Consider the following 16,617-nt stretch of genomic DNA (forward strand, 5'->3'; position numbering starts at 1 on the left):
TCCCGCCCTGGGGGGCAGCACTCTGCCAGACCCGCGCCCTCCAGGCGTGTGCAGTGGCGCCTGGGGTGGTGGCGACCTAGGCTCGAGCTGAAGTCTGACTGAGCCTGGGGGCTCGGTTAGTGAGTCAGTCTGTCAGGTGCGGCGGCAGGGGCATGGCTCCCAGTGGCCTCCCAGGAGACGAGATAGCGAGACGGGCCGCCCCACCAGTTGAACCAACAGCCGAGGTAGTGGAGGGTACCCGTAGGGCCCCCGCCCCGGAGGGGAGGGGACACCGCTGAACTGCTACGGTGACAATGGGAACCCTGGCTTTCCTCGCTGTCGCCCTCGTGGCTGCAGAGTAGGCTCCTGTGGTGACTCCTCCGGACCCCAGCGCCCCTGCGGAAAACCGGGGTGTGGGCTTCCGTAGACGGGAACCCGGCTCTAGCCAGAAACGCCTAGATGAGGCTAGATGGTCCTTGCTGTCGGATCTACCCTGGGTACTAAGGGGGACCTGGAAAGTCAAAGCAGTCAAGTGCAAGCGGCTCCAGGTGATTCTGAGGCACATCCCCCCACCCTTACACGTGTCTTTTCCAAGCATCTGCTTCAGGTTTTAGGCCAACTCATTCAACACAGGGTCCCCAATATCTATTTTACATGATGTCATTTTGTGTTCAGATGTTCTTATATAAGAACCGGAGAGTAATAATGGGATTTAAAGTTAGTGACAAATTGCAAACATGATGTTTTACATATTGTTTGCTTCAAAAATCTATGCAGGCTTCTATGCAACATTTAGTAAAATACAATTTGCCTAATGAGGCTTCACTTTCAGTGACAATTCTAGAACATCTAGTAGCAAACCCTACCACCATTATGTTTTTCCCCCTCTGTATAATTCTTTTTTTTTTTTGAGTGGTGCAGTTTACTGGTTGGTTTTAATGTTAACTTGACACAAGCTAGAGTTATCAGAGAGGAAGGAGCCTCAGCTGAGAAAATGCCTCCATGATAGCCACCTGAATGGCAATTAGAAACAATCTTATTTTGCATACCAATCCCAGTTCCCTCTCCTTCTTGTCCTCCCATTTCCCCCACCAACCATCCACCCCCCATCCACTTCCCAGGGAGGGGTGAGGACTCCCATGGGGGAATCGTCGAAGTCTGTCACATCATTTGGGGCAGGACCTAGTCCCTCACCCTTGTATCTAGGCTGAGAGAGTATCCCTCCATAGGGAATGGGCTCTCAAAGCCCGTTTGTGAAGAAGATTCCACTGCCAGAGGTCCTATAGACTGCCCTGGCCTCCTAACTGACTCCCAAACATGCAGGGAGCCTAGTTTGGACCTATGCTGGTTCCTCAGCTTTACTACTGGGGTCTGTGAGCTCCCCCTTTTTCAGATCAGCTGTTTCTGTGGATTTCCCCAGCCTGGTCTTGACTCCTTTGCTCATCACTCCTCCCTCTCTACAAATGGATTCCAGGAGTTCATCTCAGTGCTTAGCTGTGGATCTCTGTTTCTGCTTCAATCAGCTACTGGATGAAGGCTCTAGGATGACATTTAAGGTAGTCATCAATCTCATTATCAGGGAAGGCCATTTAAGCTAGCCTCTACACTATTGCTTAGATTCTTAGTTGGGGTCATCCTTGTCGATCCCTCGATATTTCCCTACAGCCAGATTTCTCTTTAAACCTATAATGGCTCCCTCTATTAAGGTATCTCTTTTCTTGCTCTCTTCCTTTGTATACCTCTTAAAGAGCTACATTGAGTAAACAAGAAACTCCTCTTATTTCTATAACCATTTCAATAATGTAAATAAATCATGCCAGTTCCTACCATAGTCATTTTGTCTAACTCAATTTTATGAAATAGAAAATGTCACTTTCTTCAGTTGGCATGAATTAACACCCCCCCACAGAGAGAGTTTAAACAATAGTTGATAAAATAGTGTTGTTTTCATATAACTAGTACAAAAGGTAAAATTTAAGAAGCTTATGTTGTCACTTGCTTACTAATAACACAAACTACAAAATATACACAGGAATTTTAAAAGAAATTTAATTACACAAGTAATGTTATTGAAATATTCCTATTAATATTAACAAATTTTATTAAGCAAGGTGCTAAATAATCCCCTTGTGTTTTATTCTAGCCTCATATGAGCTCTACTATCAGCTACATTTTACAGCTTAAACTTTAGCTATCACATTCACTTCCTATCCCCTAGATCTATTACATATAGTTACATAAATGTTAAATAAATTAGTGAATAGTGCCTTAAAGGTCAGATTTATCTGAGATCATGCTGCATGATTGTAATTTCAAGTTCACTCCAGAATCTCAACTTTGAAAATGAGTGGAAAGGTTTGCATCATTGTCATAAAATGGGCAATTGTAGTGAATGAGGGATCCACTGAAGGTTTACTGGATGGATTTCATCAAATTTGATCACAAGTGCACATTAAAATATCGCTTGTCTGATGAGCAGGCTATCAAGAGAAATGCCACACACCAGAATTAGTCAGATATAGATAGATAGGTTGGTAGATAGACAGACAGATAGATAGATAGATAGATAGATAGATAGATAGATAGATAGATAGATAGATATTGATTGAAATTATGTGACATGGCCACTGGCAAAAAAATGGGAAAGTAAGATTCCAGAGAAAGAAAAGAAAATTTTGAGGAATACCCTATATCAGATTGAAGGAATATGTAGTCCCTCCAATTTATGTTACAGTTAGGCTTTTATATTTTTCTCAATCATGTAAAGTGACTGCAAAACTAAATCTAAATCTAAGAATGCACCAAAATGTGAGTGTAGATTCCTATTATCTAACAGATTGCACTAAGGCCTTAAGCATTAACTTCTCCCTTAGCTTCCCCCATGAAATACATCATTTGACTTTGACAATATAATCAGCATAAATCATTCCACTTAATCTCTTCAGAACATAACAGGCTTTTCACTTTATATAGTCTTGATTTGGGGAGGGGAGAAAAATGAAAGGATTAAATCATCACTGCTCTTATTCTTTTATTCTTAACTACAGATGACTCAGCTGAATCTTTCTGGCATTTTTCTTTCCACAACTGTTCAAATAAACTACCATTTATGTACTCTGCCTATTACTCAGAATTTAACATCTTCCCAATTTTTTGTGAATATAGCATAGTGTGTCTCTATAAAAATACCTGGGCAACTTAATATTTCCCTCTCTTAGTGAACAAAGCAATCTTTAAAGATTAGGAGTAAAGTATGTTGCCATGAATATATAAAAAATATAATGAACTAATTGGTATCACACATTCTTCAACAGGCTAGATTTAAAAGCTGGCTTATGAATCTTTGAAAAAAGCCTCAGATTCTTTTTTAATTGAGGCAGAGTAGAAATATTAGATATTTGCAACCATATCAAAAACAAATTCCTTGAAATAATCTTTTTTAATCTATTATTTTTAAAAGTGATGTCAGTCCAATTTATGACTCTGGTTGTTAACATTTTGTCCCTCTAGATTTTAAAATAAAAATGAAAATCCCTTAACTAAAATATCCTCAGTTAAGATTTTAGAGTATAATGTGGTTTTAATTGGCTTTAGATGAAGAATTTACAAATACTTCTCTAACTGATCATATTTTTAGGAATTATGTCAGCTAGGAAGAGAGTCTTCCACTGGAAGAAGGACTTTTTAAGCTTTTGTCTTTTTGGAGCTAAAGAGAAAATATCAATGTTTTCTAAATTGGGCTTATAGGGATCTTTATTTTTACTTACCATTTATTTTTCAAAGATAGTCACTTTGGATTTTTATGCAAGATATATGTTAATACTTTCACTTATTTAACATTTGGATAAAATATCTCTCAGAGGCACTTCTGGTGGATGTTTCCAGTTTGCTTAGATTTATTTTTTGATTACTTGTCTTTTTTGAGATTGGGTCTATATAAGCAGACTGACCTGAAAGTCATTCCATAGTCCAAGTTGGCCTTGAACTCTTCAAATCTCCTACCTCAGACTCTCAAGTGCTGAGATTACAGGTATTCACTACCTTGCCCAACTTCTTACTTTCTTAATAAGCAGTGCTTTCTCATGTTAATTTATCCCTTTTATATTTTACTTTTGAGTAACACTGGTCACTAAGACATGGAGAGAACAATTAAAAGAAGCTCATATCTTAAACAAGAGAAAATAACAACCTTCCCCTTTTCCTCAGTTTGTCATAGACAGTGTCTATAACTTCAAGAGCAGGTGTATTATACTTCAGCAATTTTAATAAGAATAATAATTATAAAACAAAGGACTAGTTGTGCCCAAGAATAATGTAAAAATATTATTCCAGAGAAAGGTTAGTAAAGTTTCTGTAATAATGTTATTTCCGGTATCATTTACCTAACAGCTATCAATTAAGAGCCAAAGTCTCTGATGGCACCCTAAGTTTCCAATTATCAGAGAAACAAGTATGAAATAACCTTAATTGTAAATAGGCCTCAATTGTAAATAGTGCACTTCTCCAGGTCATATCTCCTTTTAGATTTATTGGGGAGATAGAGTACCTAGAGATGATAATTAAATTAGTAGAATCATTTCTTTGTTGTTGTGCCTCAAAGGTAAGCTGTATTAAATCAAGCCTTGTCCTTTTCAACCAAGATTTACAGCAATCCTTTCTAAGTGAAGAGAAATTGGCCTGAGTTGAGGTTGTCCCAGTGGAGGTGTTTAAGAGCTCTTTCCAATACTGTCCCCTGCTGTATTAATCACAATCTAACAAAAACCTCAGAGCCCACCAAGATTAGTTTCCTTAATACATAAAGCCCTAGCCCACCAGGGAAGTTTCTAATACACTTGGCAGACATTAGTGAAGGCATATAAATTTGTTATTCAACATTTTATGAGCACCATCAAGAGTGCTGGCTCAAATTCTATACTTGGATCAGATAAATTATTTTAATTTTGTATATATACAGATGGCAGGATACTCATACATTGGTAGGGTAAACAAAAAATTACAATTCATTTAATAGGATAATGTGATAAGTACAAAGATAGATATGCCTACTGCTACGCAAAGAGGAGAGTTTAACTGCTATACAGAAGACTACATGGAGGACTGAATGCTTAATTTAGACCTTAAAGGATGGCAGTTAAGCAACAATGCAGAAAAGGACTTTAGACAAACTGTGGTCAAGGTTATATTGCATTTTATATGGGTCCCTGGGTAGAGGATATTAAAAAGCAAAAAGTGACAGGAGATAAAGTAGGAATGGAGGTCAATAGCAAGAAAATGGGAAAATCAAACTAAAATAGAGCACTCTAAATATTTTGAGTAGTTAAGTGACATAGAAATATTTGTGTTTTCTATAGAATATTCAGGTATCCAGGGAGAATAGTGTTTTTAAAGGGCAGGATGGAAGAGTATCAATTCAATGTGGTAATAGGCCAGTAAAGGGTCAGAAATAGGGCAATGGAAATGGTTATGTAGAAGAGAGGATTGATAGAATAGTTATCCAGAATTTGATTAAGTGGATGAAAGATTAGAAAAAGGCCAATATCAAGAATGGTTTCAGGATTCTAACTTGTGTGAACTGATAAATTATTTCTCTTCATAAATCATTTTAAACATAAGAAGTTGATTTGAGAAGTGAAAATAATCTGAGATATTACTGATATTTTCCTTTTAGACATTCTACACATGAGGAAACTGAGACAGCTGATGAGAAATTTATAGTAGGTAGTTCCTCCATTCACACATAAAAATATGAAGTTGATTCCGGTGTCCTGCTAGGAGCCTCCTGAGGCCTGGAGACTGCACACAGGGAACCCGCACCTGCAGACCAGTTCATCCAGAGGCTGCCAGCATCCTAGTACCACCTCCACCCACAGGAGGAGGTAAGCTTGGGCCTACTTCTGGCCCACCTTCCAGTGCCCTACTCAGAGCCTTCCGAGGCCTGGGGATTGAGCACAGGGAACCTGTTCTGGTGGAACAGCCCATCCAGAGTCTGCCAGCATTGCAGGGCTAGTCCCACCTCCACCCACTGAGAGAGGAGAGCCATTGACGTATTGGATCTGCTTACACCCAGTGGAACAGAACCTTGGACCCTTCCATACAAGGAGAGGGAGAGACTCCACCAGCACCCACTGGAAGAAGGAATGGGAAGATGACAGTATAAGAACACTGTCAACAACAGAAAGATCACCATGATGCCACCAGAGTCTACAAACTCCACAGCAGCAAGACCTGAACACCCCAACATAGATGAAGCAGAAGAGAACAACCATAAAAACAACTTGATGAACATGATAGAGACCCTCAAAGAGGTAATGAGAAAAATCCCTCAGAGAAATGGAAGAAGAAACAAAAAATTTAAGAAATGGAGGAAAAGACAAACCAAAAATTGCAAGAAATAACAAAACTCTGAAAGAAAACATGGAAAGCCAAGAAAAAACAACCAAACAAGTGAAGGAAATAATTCAAACAATGCAAGGCATGAAAGCTAAAATAGAGACAATGAAAAAAAAAACAGACTGAGGGAATGCTGGAAATAGAAAAGCTGGGTAAATGATTAGGAACTACAGATGCAAGCATAACCAACAGAATACAAGAGATGGGAGAGAGAATTGCATGCATTGAAGATACACTGGGAGAAATAGATTCATTGACCAAGGAAAATTTTAAGTCCAACAAATTCCTAACACAAAATATCCAGGAAATATGAGACACTGTGAAAAGGACAAACCTAAGAATAATAGGTATATAAGAATGTGAAGAAACACACCTCAAAGGTTCAGAAAACATATTCAACGAAATGATAGAAGAAAACTTTCCCAACCTAAAGAAAGACATGCCAATGAAAGTACAAGAAGCTTACAGAACACAAATAGAGTGGACCACAAAAAAGTCCCCTGGTCACATAATAATCAAAACACCAAATGTACAGAATGAAGAAAGAATATTAAGAGCAGCAAAGGAAAAAGGACAAGTAATATATAAAGGCAAACCTATCAGAATTACACCTGACTTCTCAATTGAATCTCTGAAAGCCAGAAGGTCCTGAATAGATATTCATCCAAAACTAAGAGACCACAGATGCCAGCCCAGACTACTATACCCAGCAAAGCTTTCAGTCACTATAGATGGAGAAAACAAGATATTCAATGACAAAACTAGATTTAAATAATACATATCCACCAATCCAGCCCTACTAAGTTCTGGATGGAAAACTGCAACCCAAGGAAATTAACTACACTCACAAAAACATAGAAAATAGATAAGCTCACTTTACCAACAGCCAAAAGAAAAAGGGGTAAAAAATCTACATGCAATGCTACCACCACCAACAATTCCAAAACAAACAAGAATTAACAATCAATGGTCATTAATAACCATCAATGTCAATGGTCTTAAATAGCCTATAAAAAGACACAGGCTAACAGAATGGATATGAAAACAGAATCCATCCTTCTGCTGCATACAAGAAACACACCTCAACTTCAAAGACAGATGATACCTCAGAGTTAAGGGTTGGGAAAATATTTTCCAATCATGTGGACCCAAGAAACAAGCTGGTTTATCAATCCTAATATCTAACAAAGTAGACATTAAACTAAAATCAATCAAAAGAGATTAAGAAGGTCATTTCATATTCATCACAGGAAAAGTCCATCAAGATTAAGTCTCAATTCTGAACATCTATGCCCCCAATACAAAGGCATCCACATTCCTAAAAGAAACATTACTAAAAATCAAATCACACATAAAACCTCACACACTTACAGTGGGAGACTTCAACACCCCCTCTCACTACTAGACAGGACCACTAGACAGAAACTTAACAAAGAAATAAAGAAACTAACAGAAGACATGACACAACTGGGTTTAACAGACATCTATAGAACATTCCATCCACACAAAAGAATATACCTTCTTCTCAGCACCACATGGAACCTTCTCTAAAACTGACCACATACTCGGCAACATAGCAAACCTCAATAGGTACAAAAATTGGAATAACCCATTTTATCTTATCAGATCACAATGCTTTAAAGTTAGAATTCAACAACACAAATCAAAGAAATTCTACAAACTCACAGAAATTGAACAATATGAATTTGCACCATTCCTGGGTCAAAGAAGAAATAAAAAAGAAAGTAAAGACTTCCTAGAATTCAATGAAACTGAAGACACAACATACCCAAACTTATGGGACACTTTGAAAGCAGTGCTAAGAGGAAAGTTCATAGCACTAAGTACCCACATGAAGAAACTGGAGAATAGTCACACTAAAGAATTAACAGCACAACTGAACTCACCCAGGAGGAGTAGATGCCAGGAAATAATCAAATCGGGGGCTGAAAACAAAGTAGAAACAAAACAATACAAAGAATCAATGTAAAAAAGAGTTGGTTCTTCCGAGGACTGAAAACAATAAAGTAGAAACAAAACAATACAAAGAATCAATGTAATAAAGCGTTGGTTCTCGAGAAAATAAAAAAGACAAACCCTTATCCAAACTACCAAAAGGCAGACAGAACATGCAAATCAACAAAATCATAAATGAAAAGGCAGACATAAGAACAGACACTGAGGAAATCCAGAGATTCTTCAGGTTTCTTTGAAAACCTGTACTCCAAAAAATTAGAAAATGTAAAGGAAATGGACAATTTTCTGGACAGATATCACTTACCAAAATTAAATCAAGAACAGATGACCAACTTAAACAGACCTATAACCTCTAAGGAAATAGAAGTAGTCATCAAATTCTCCCAACCAAAAAAAAGCCCAGAGCCAGATGGCTTCAGTGCTGAATTCTACCTGAAATTCAAAGAACAGCTAATACCAATACTCCTCAGTGTTCCACACAATAGAAGCAGAAGGGACATTGCCAAACTCTTTTACCAGGTTACAATTACCTTGGTACCCAAGCCACACAAAGACACAACTAAGAAAGAGAACTACAGACCAATATGCCTCATGAATACTGAAGCAAAAATAATAAAATACTGACAAATAGAATCCAAGAACACATCAGAAAAATTATGGACCATGATCAAGTAGGCTTCATTCCAGGGATGCAGGGATGGTTCAACATACAAAAATCCAACAATTTAATCCACTATATAAACAAACTGCAAAAGTAAAACCACATGATCATCCCATTAGATGATAAAAGGGCCTTTGACAAAATCCCACACCCCTTCATGATAAATGTCTTGGAGGGATCAGGGATAACAGGAACATACCTAAACATAATAAAGGCAATGTAAAGTAAACCAACAGCCAACATCAAACTAAATGGAGAGAAACAAAATATGATTACTCTAAAATCAGGAATAAGACAAGGCTGTCCACTCTCTTCATACCTCTTCAATACTGTACTTGCAGTTCTATCCAGAGCATTAAGACAACAAAAAGAGATCAGGGGGATACAAATTGAAAAGGAAAAAGTCAAACGTTCTCTATTGGTTGATGATATGATAGTTCAAATAAGTGACCCCAAAAGTCTACCAGGGAACTCCTACAGCTGATAAACACCTTCAGCAAAATGGCAGGATACAAGATTAACTCAAAAATCAGTAGGCCTACTATATACAGATGATAAGAGGGCTGAGAAAGAAATCAGAGAAACATCACCCTTTACAATAGTCACAAACAACATAAATTATCTTAGGGTAACTCTAACCAAAGAAGTGAAAGACCTATATATGAAGAACATTGAGTCTTTAAGGAAAGAAATTAAAGAAGATACCAGAAAATGGAAAGATTTCCCATGCTGTTGGATATGTAGGATCAACATGGTAAAAATGGCAATCTTGCCAAAAGCAATCTACAGATTCAATGCAATCCCCATCACAATCCCAACACAATTCTTCACAGACCTTGAAAGAACAACACTTAACTTTATATGGAAAAACAAAAGACCCAGGATAGCCAAAACAACCCTGTGCAATAAAGGAAATTCCAGAAACATCACCATCCCTGACTTCAAGCTCTATTACAGAGCTCTCGTTCTGAAAACATCCTAGTACTGGCACAAAAATAGACAGGTAGATCAATGGAATCAAATTGAAAACCCAGATATTAACCCACACACCTACAGACATCTGAGTTTTGACTAAGAGGCTAAAATCATACAATGGAAAAAAGAAAGCATCTTCAACAAATGGTGCTGGCTTAACTGGGTGCTGGCATGTAGAAGACTGAAGATAGATCCATATCTATTGCCATGCACAAAACTTAAATCCAAATGGATCAAACACATCAACATAAATCCAGCCACATTGAACCTCTTAGAAGAGAAAGTGGGAGGTACGCTTGAGCAAATTTTTACAAGAGACTACTTCCTGAACCCATAAGTAGCATAGACACTGAGATTGACAATTAATAAATGGGACCTCTTGAAACTAAGAAGCTTCTGTAAGGCAAAGGACACAGTCAACAAGACAAATCGGTGGCCCACACATCTGACAGAAGGCTGATTTCCAAAATATACAATGAACTCAAGAAGCTAGTCACCAAAACACAAAGTAATCCAATTAAAAAGTGGGCTAGACATTCCACATAGAGGGATACTCCCTGAGCCAAGACACATGGGGGTGGGCCTAGGCCCTATACTAAAGGATATGATAGACTCTGATGACCCCCTATGGAAGGCCTCACCCTCCCTGGGGAGCAGAAAGGATATGTGATAGGTAGGGTTTTAGTTGGGGGGGGAGTGGTAGGGGAGGAGGAAAGGGAGAGGGAAGTGGGATTGACATATAAAATAATCTTGTTTCTAATTCAAATAAAAAACATCAAAAAAACCAAACAAACAAAATGGAAGGGCTAAAAGAAAAAGTGGGCTACAGAACTAAATAGAGAATTCTTAATAGAGGAATCTAAGATGGCTGAAAGACACTTAAGTGCTCAACATCCTTAGCCAACATGGAAATGCAAATCAAAACAACTCTGAGATACCATCTTGCTCCTGTCAGAATGGCTAAAATCAAAAACAGCAATGACAGTTTATGCTGGAGAGGATGTGCAGAAAGGGGAACAGTCCTCCACTGCTGGTGTGAGTGCCAACTCGTACAGCCACTTTGGAAATCAGTATGGCAACTCCTCAGGAAAATGGGAATCAGTCTACCACAAGACCCAACAATTCCACAGTTAGACATATACCCAAAAGAAGCACATTCATACAACAAGGACATCTGTTCAACTATGTTCATAGTAGCATTATTTGTAATAGGCAGAACCTAGAAGAAACCTAGATGCCCCTCAGCTGAAGAATGGATACAGAAAATGTGGTACATTTACACAATGGAATACTACTCAGCAGAAAAAAAAAGCAATGGGATCTTGAAATTCACAGACAAATGGATGAAACTAGAAGAAACCATCCTGAGTGAGGTAACCAAGTTGCAAAAAGAAAACCATGGTATGTACTCACTCATATATGGATATTAGACATAGAGCAAAGGATTAACAGTCTAAAATCCACACTACCAGAGAAGCTAGGAAACAAGGAGGACCCTAAGAGAGACATACATAGTCCCCAGGAGAAGGGAAAGGGACAAGATCTCCTGAGCAATTTGGCAGCATGGGGGAGGGGAGAGGGAGTTAGGAGAGAGAGAAGGGGAGAAGGGGAGGGGAGAGGAGGATATGAGGGAGCAGGAAGATTGAGTTGGAGGATGAATAGAGCAGATCAAGAAAAGAGATACCATCATAGAGGGAGCCATTATAGGTTTAAAGAGAAATCTGGCACTAGGAAAATGTCCAGAGATCTACAAGGATGACACCAACTTGGAACCTAAGCCATAGTAGAGAGGCTACCTTAAATGCCCTTCTTCAATAATGAGACTGATGACTACCTTATATTCCATCCTAGAGCCTTCATCCAGTAGCTGATAGAAGCAGAAGCAGACACTCACAGCTAAACACTGAGCTGAACTCCTGGAATCCAGTTGCAGAGAGGGAGGAGTGATGAGCAAAGAGGTCAAGACCAGGCTGAAGAAACCCACAGAAACAGCTGACCTGAACAAGGGAGAACTCATGGACCCTAGACTGATAGCTGAGAAAACAGCATAGGACTGATCCAGACCCCCTGAATGTGGGTGTCAGTTTGGAGGTCTGGGCACTCTATGTTGCCTCTGGTAGTTGATCAGTATTTATCCCTAGTATATGAATGCCCATTCCACATTGAGGGATAATTTCTCAGCCTAGACACAGGGGAGGGCATAGGCCCTGCTCCAAATGATATGATAGACTTTTGAGATTCCCCCATGGAAGGCCTCACCCTCCCTTGGGGAGCAGAAACAGGATGGGACATGGGGTCATTTGGGGCCAGGGTTGGAGGGGAGGGAGAGGGATGGGAGAGGGATCTGGCATTGATATGTAAAACAAGATTGTTTGTAATTCAAATTTAAAAAAGTTTAACCATAAAAAAAGAATTCCTGTCTTGAAGAACCCACAACAAACAAATAGTATATGATTGTCAAAAAAAATATGAAGTTTAGTATGGGCTGGAATAGAAATCTGAGAGCAGTTACTAAAACAAAAATATAGATCAGAGAATGAGTGTAAGATGCTACGGTGGAAGCAAGCCATATGGGTTAGATAAGAGTGTGAGAGGGAGGGAGGGAAGGAGAGAAAAGAAACCTGGAGTATGCTGCTTTATGATAACCCAGTGAACAAAAAACTTCAGGTAGAAAGGAGTGAAAATTATGTGAGGGCCACAGATAATGCTGTCCCCAGTAAGAAGAACTAGTTTTGACAGTTCAGATATCATTCATGGCCTGATATTAATCTGGGAAAGAATTTAGCTGTTAGAATGGTGAGTCTTGGTGACAGGACATTAACATTTTTTCACAAGTTTATTTTTTCTTTTACCTTTCCTAATAGATATCCTATGTATGTAATTTAACGAGGTGGCTGAAAAATGAGTGACTACTTTTCTCCAATTTCTCCATCACTGCTTACATTATTCTGATGAAATCCCAGACACTAAAGATGATACCTACTCTTATCTGATTACATTTTCACCACTTAAGAGATGACACCCTTTGAAATTATCCACTCTCATCAGATTTAATGGAAACAGTGTTGCCATGATACTGGTTATATTACACATGGCCCATATAAGCCCACAGGGAGTGGTATTATTAGGAAATAGGCCTTGTTGGAGGAAGTGAGTCACTGAGGGTGGGCTTTGAGGTTTCAGATGCTCAAGCTAAGCCCAATGACTCTTTTTTGCTGTTTGTGAATTCAAATATAGAACTCTTGGCTGCCTCTCCAGTACCATGTCTGTCTGTGTACCACCATGCTTCCCACCATAACTACAGACTAAACCTCTGAACTGTAAGCCAGTCTCAATTAAATGTTTTCCTTATTAAGAGTTGCTGTGGCCATGGTGTCAATTCACAGCAATAGAAAATCTAAGACAGATGCTGCATAAAATTACAAAATAAATCAAATTCACCAAAATGTGTAGAATTTTAAAGTAATATCATATAAAGAAAGCTTAAGGAATGACAACAGTAGACTTCATGTCTAACTTCAAATTCAAGGGTCTACAATATTTAGAATACTTCATAAACCTAATAACTTTTAATGATTTCATCTACAGTATTTGGTTTGTATTTCTTAGAAATGTCTTCAGGCTCAAATAAAAATGTATTAAAAATCATGGTAAATTATACAAATGTAAGCTAATGTTTTTAATTAAACTGTGTAGCACAAAATATCTAAATAGTCTTCAGATTAGCAATTATTTTCTCTTCATGTATAACTTTGATGGTCAGAATTCATGTCTTTCTCATAAAGTTGATAGTCCAACTCAATAACACAATTTTTATTTCAGTAAAGAATAGCTATAAAATGACATTTTTAAAATGTTAGAAATTACTGAAAGCAATGCTTTACAAATTTTAGAATGTTTTTAATTATAACAAAATCTCCAAGCTGATTATTTTGAATGGTTAAATGTAATTTATATTTCTTTAGTTAAATGTCTTACAAGAATTTGTCTGAAATTTATATTTCCATATATACTCCTAGGGCATTCTATCATTAGTCTCCTTCTTAGTATTAATTGTCAACTTGACACAGTCTAGAATCACCTGGGGGGAGTACCTCAGTAGTGTAATTGTCTTTATCAAATTGGTCTGTGGGCTTGTTTTTGAGGGATTATCTTGATTTTTAATTGAGATAAAAAAAAAACCTGTCTCACTCGAGTGGCACAGTTCTCTGGGCAGATGGTCCTAGGCTGTATACAGATGCTAGCCCAACACAAACTTGAGTGAGCCAGAGAGTGAGCTAGCAATTAGCATTCCTCCAGTTTGTGCTTCAAGTTCCTTCTTGAATTCTTACCCTGCCTTCCCTCAATGATGAGCTGTGACATGGAAATATTAACAAAATAAATCCTTTTCTACTCTGAGTTGTTTTGGGTCAGTGTGTTTAATCATAGCACCAGAAAGGAAACTAGAATAGTCTCTGTCTTTGGTGTAAGATACTGCTCTAGAAAAATATAAAATGAACTTCAAAATAATCAAGTAAATCGATGTTTGTAAAATGAAAAATATGGTATTCGGTTTTTATGCATTTTATTTTTGTGTGGGTATGAAATATAATGGAAAAAATCAGCTCTTATGAACCATTTAAGATTGAGGGTTAAAATTGGATTAGGGAGGGAGGAAAATGAATTACCAAAGTAACACTTCACTATCAACATATGTAAATGACTATTCATATGAAAGAAAATTGGCTTACAAAGTGAAACCTTTCCATTTTGTTTCCCATATCCAGAAATACACTTTCTACAGGGTGGCTGAAAATAAACTGTGTTTCACAGAATCCTCATCTTAACCTATGTACCTACAATTTCATTTTATTATTGTCTTTTTCTATCATTTTTTGAGACAAGGTCTCATGCAGCCCAAGCTGACCTGGAACTCACTATGTAGGCAAAAATGACCTTAAACTCCTGATTCTACTGCCTCTAACTACCAATTGTTGGGATGCCCAACTCTGTGCCAGCAGTTTCTTCATAGTATTGTCTGAATCCTCACATAATAAGAGAATGAAGAGAACAGATAATTATTGTATTTATTTTTGTTCAAAAAATATTGTGCCATGTTGAGATAAAGGTAAATTTACATCCTTTTCCTTATTTATTTTTATCTGTTTTTCTATTTTAATAGAAAATAATAATTTTTCATACACTATATTCTGATTATGATTTATCCTCTCCTAACTTCCCCCATATCCTCCCAAGTCCATGCCTTCTTTCTCTTTTTAGAAAACAAACAGGCAAACAAAAAGCAAACAAACCAGAGTAGAAAAAAAAGAAAATTAGCAAAGAGAAAGCAGAAGCACACACACACACACACACACACACACACACACCAAAATAGGACACCATAATGTACAAGCAAAAGACAAGTAAGGCAAAAAAAAGTGCCCAAATAAAACGATATAAGATAAAAGGCCTATTGAAATACTACTGAGTTCATTTTATGTTGACCATCTTCTGTTCAGCATTTGGCCTACCCTAAAGTGTGGTTAATATACCCAGTGAGATTCCAGTGGAGAAAATGAATGTTTCCTTTTCAATCCCGCCTAACTTGAACATGCGCAGGCCAATGTATGAGTTCATATGTGTACGACACTGTTGTGTCTGGAAGATACTGTTTCTGTAGTGTCTTCAATTTCTTTTGGCTCTTAGAATGTTTCCACCTCCTCTTCAGCATAGCTCCCTGAGCCCTGAGGGGAGGGGTGATGGGGAGGTCCTTCTGTGTATATGTTTGTCTTATTGGTTGATAAATAAAGTACTGTTGGCCAATAGGGAATCAAGTTAGGCAGACTAGGAGTTGAGGAGGATTGTGGAAAATATAGTAAAGAGAAGTCTTGCAGTCCAGGCAGGAAGTGACAATGCCGGCAGACTCAGAATATAAGCAGGGACAAGCAGGAAACCACTCTCTTCCTCCTCCTCTCTTCTCTGTGGAGCCTCCATGTGATCCCAGGAAGAAGATGCATGCTACTGGCATCCTCCATAAGATAAGTCTTTATAAATATATAGATTAATGGCTATGGTTGATACTTAAGACAGAGCAAGCATATAAGAAATCCTAGTCATTGACCAGCAGCATTGTAACTAATATAAATTTCTATGTGTTATTTTGGGCACCCACATGGTAGCAGGGCTCGGGCAGCTTGTGGAAAGACTTATGTTACAGAGGGGTTTGATGGAGACATCACATTGAGGACTGACTGTTCCAAGGAATCTCACTCTCTGCACATAGTTCAGTTGTGGGTATCTGTCTTAGTTCCCATATACTGCAAGAAGAAGCTTCTGTGGTGATGACTAAGCAAGGCACTGACATATGGGTATAGTAGAATGCCATTAGGAGTCATGTTTAACATCCTTAACATCACAACTTCTTGAAAATAGAATATAATGGGAATAGAAAAAAATAGAGCACATAAAAATTTTTTCCTTAGGTAAAGGATAAAATTGAAGCCATTTGAGAAACATTAGGATAATTAGGAACTGTTGGATTAAATTCAGCATTTAGCTTAAAACTTATTCAGACAACCATTGAGACACAGAAGACTCCTGGCTACCATCACACATAGTGGAGATACATATAAACAGATCAATTCTCCAAAAGAAGG

Source organism: Cricetulus griseus, chromosome X (genome assembly GCF_003668045.3).
Source record: "Cricetulus griseus strain 17A/GY chromosome X, alternate assembly CriGri-PICRH-1.0, whole genome shotgun sequence".
In the NCBI taxonomy this organism is placed as follows: domain Eukaryota; kingdom Metazoa; phylum Chordata; class Mammalia; order Rodentia; family Cricetidae; genus Cricetulus; species Cricetulus griseus.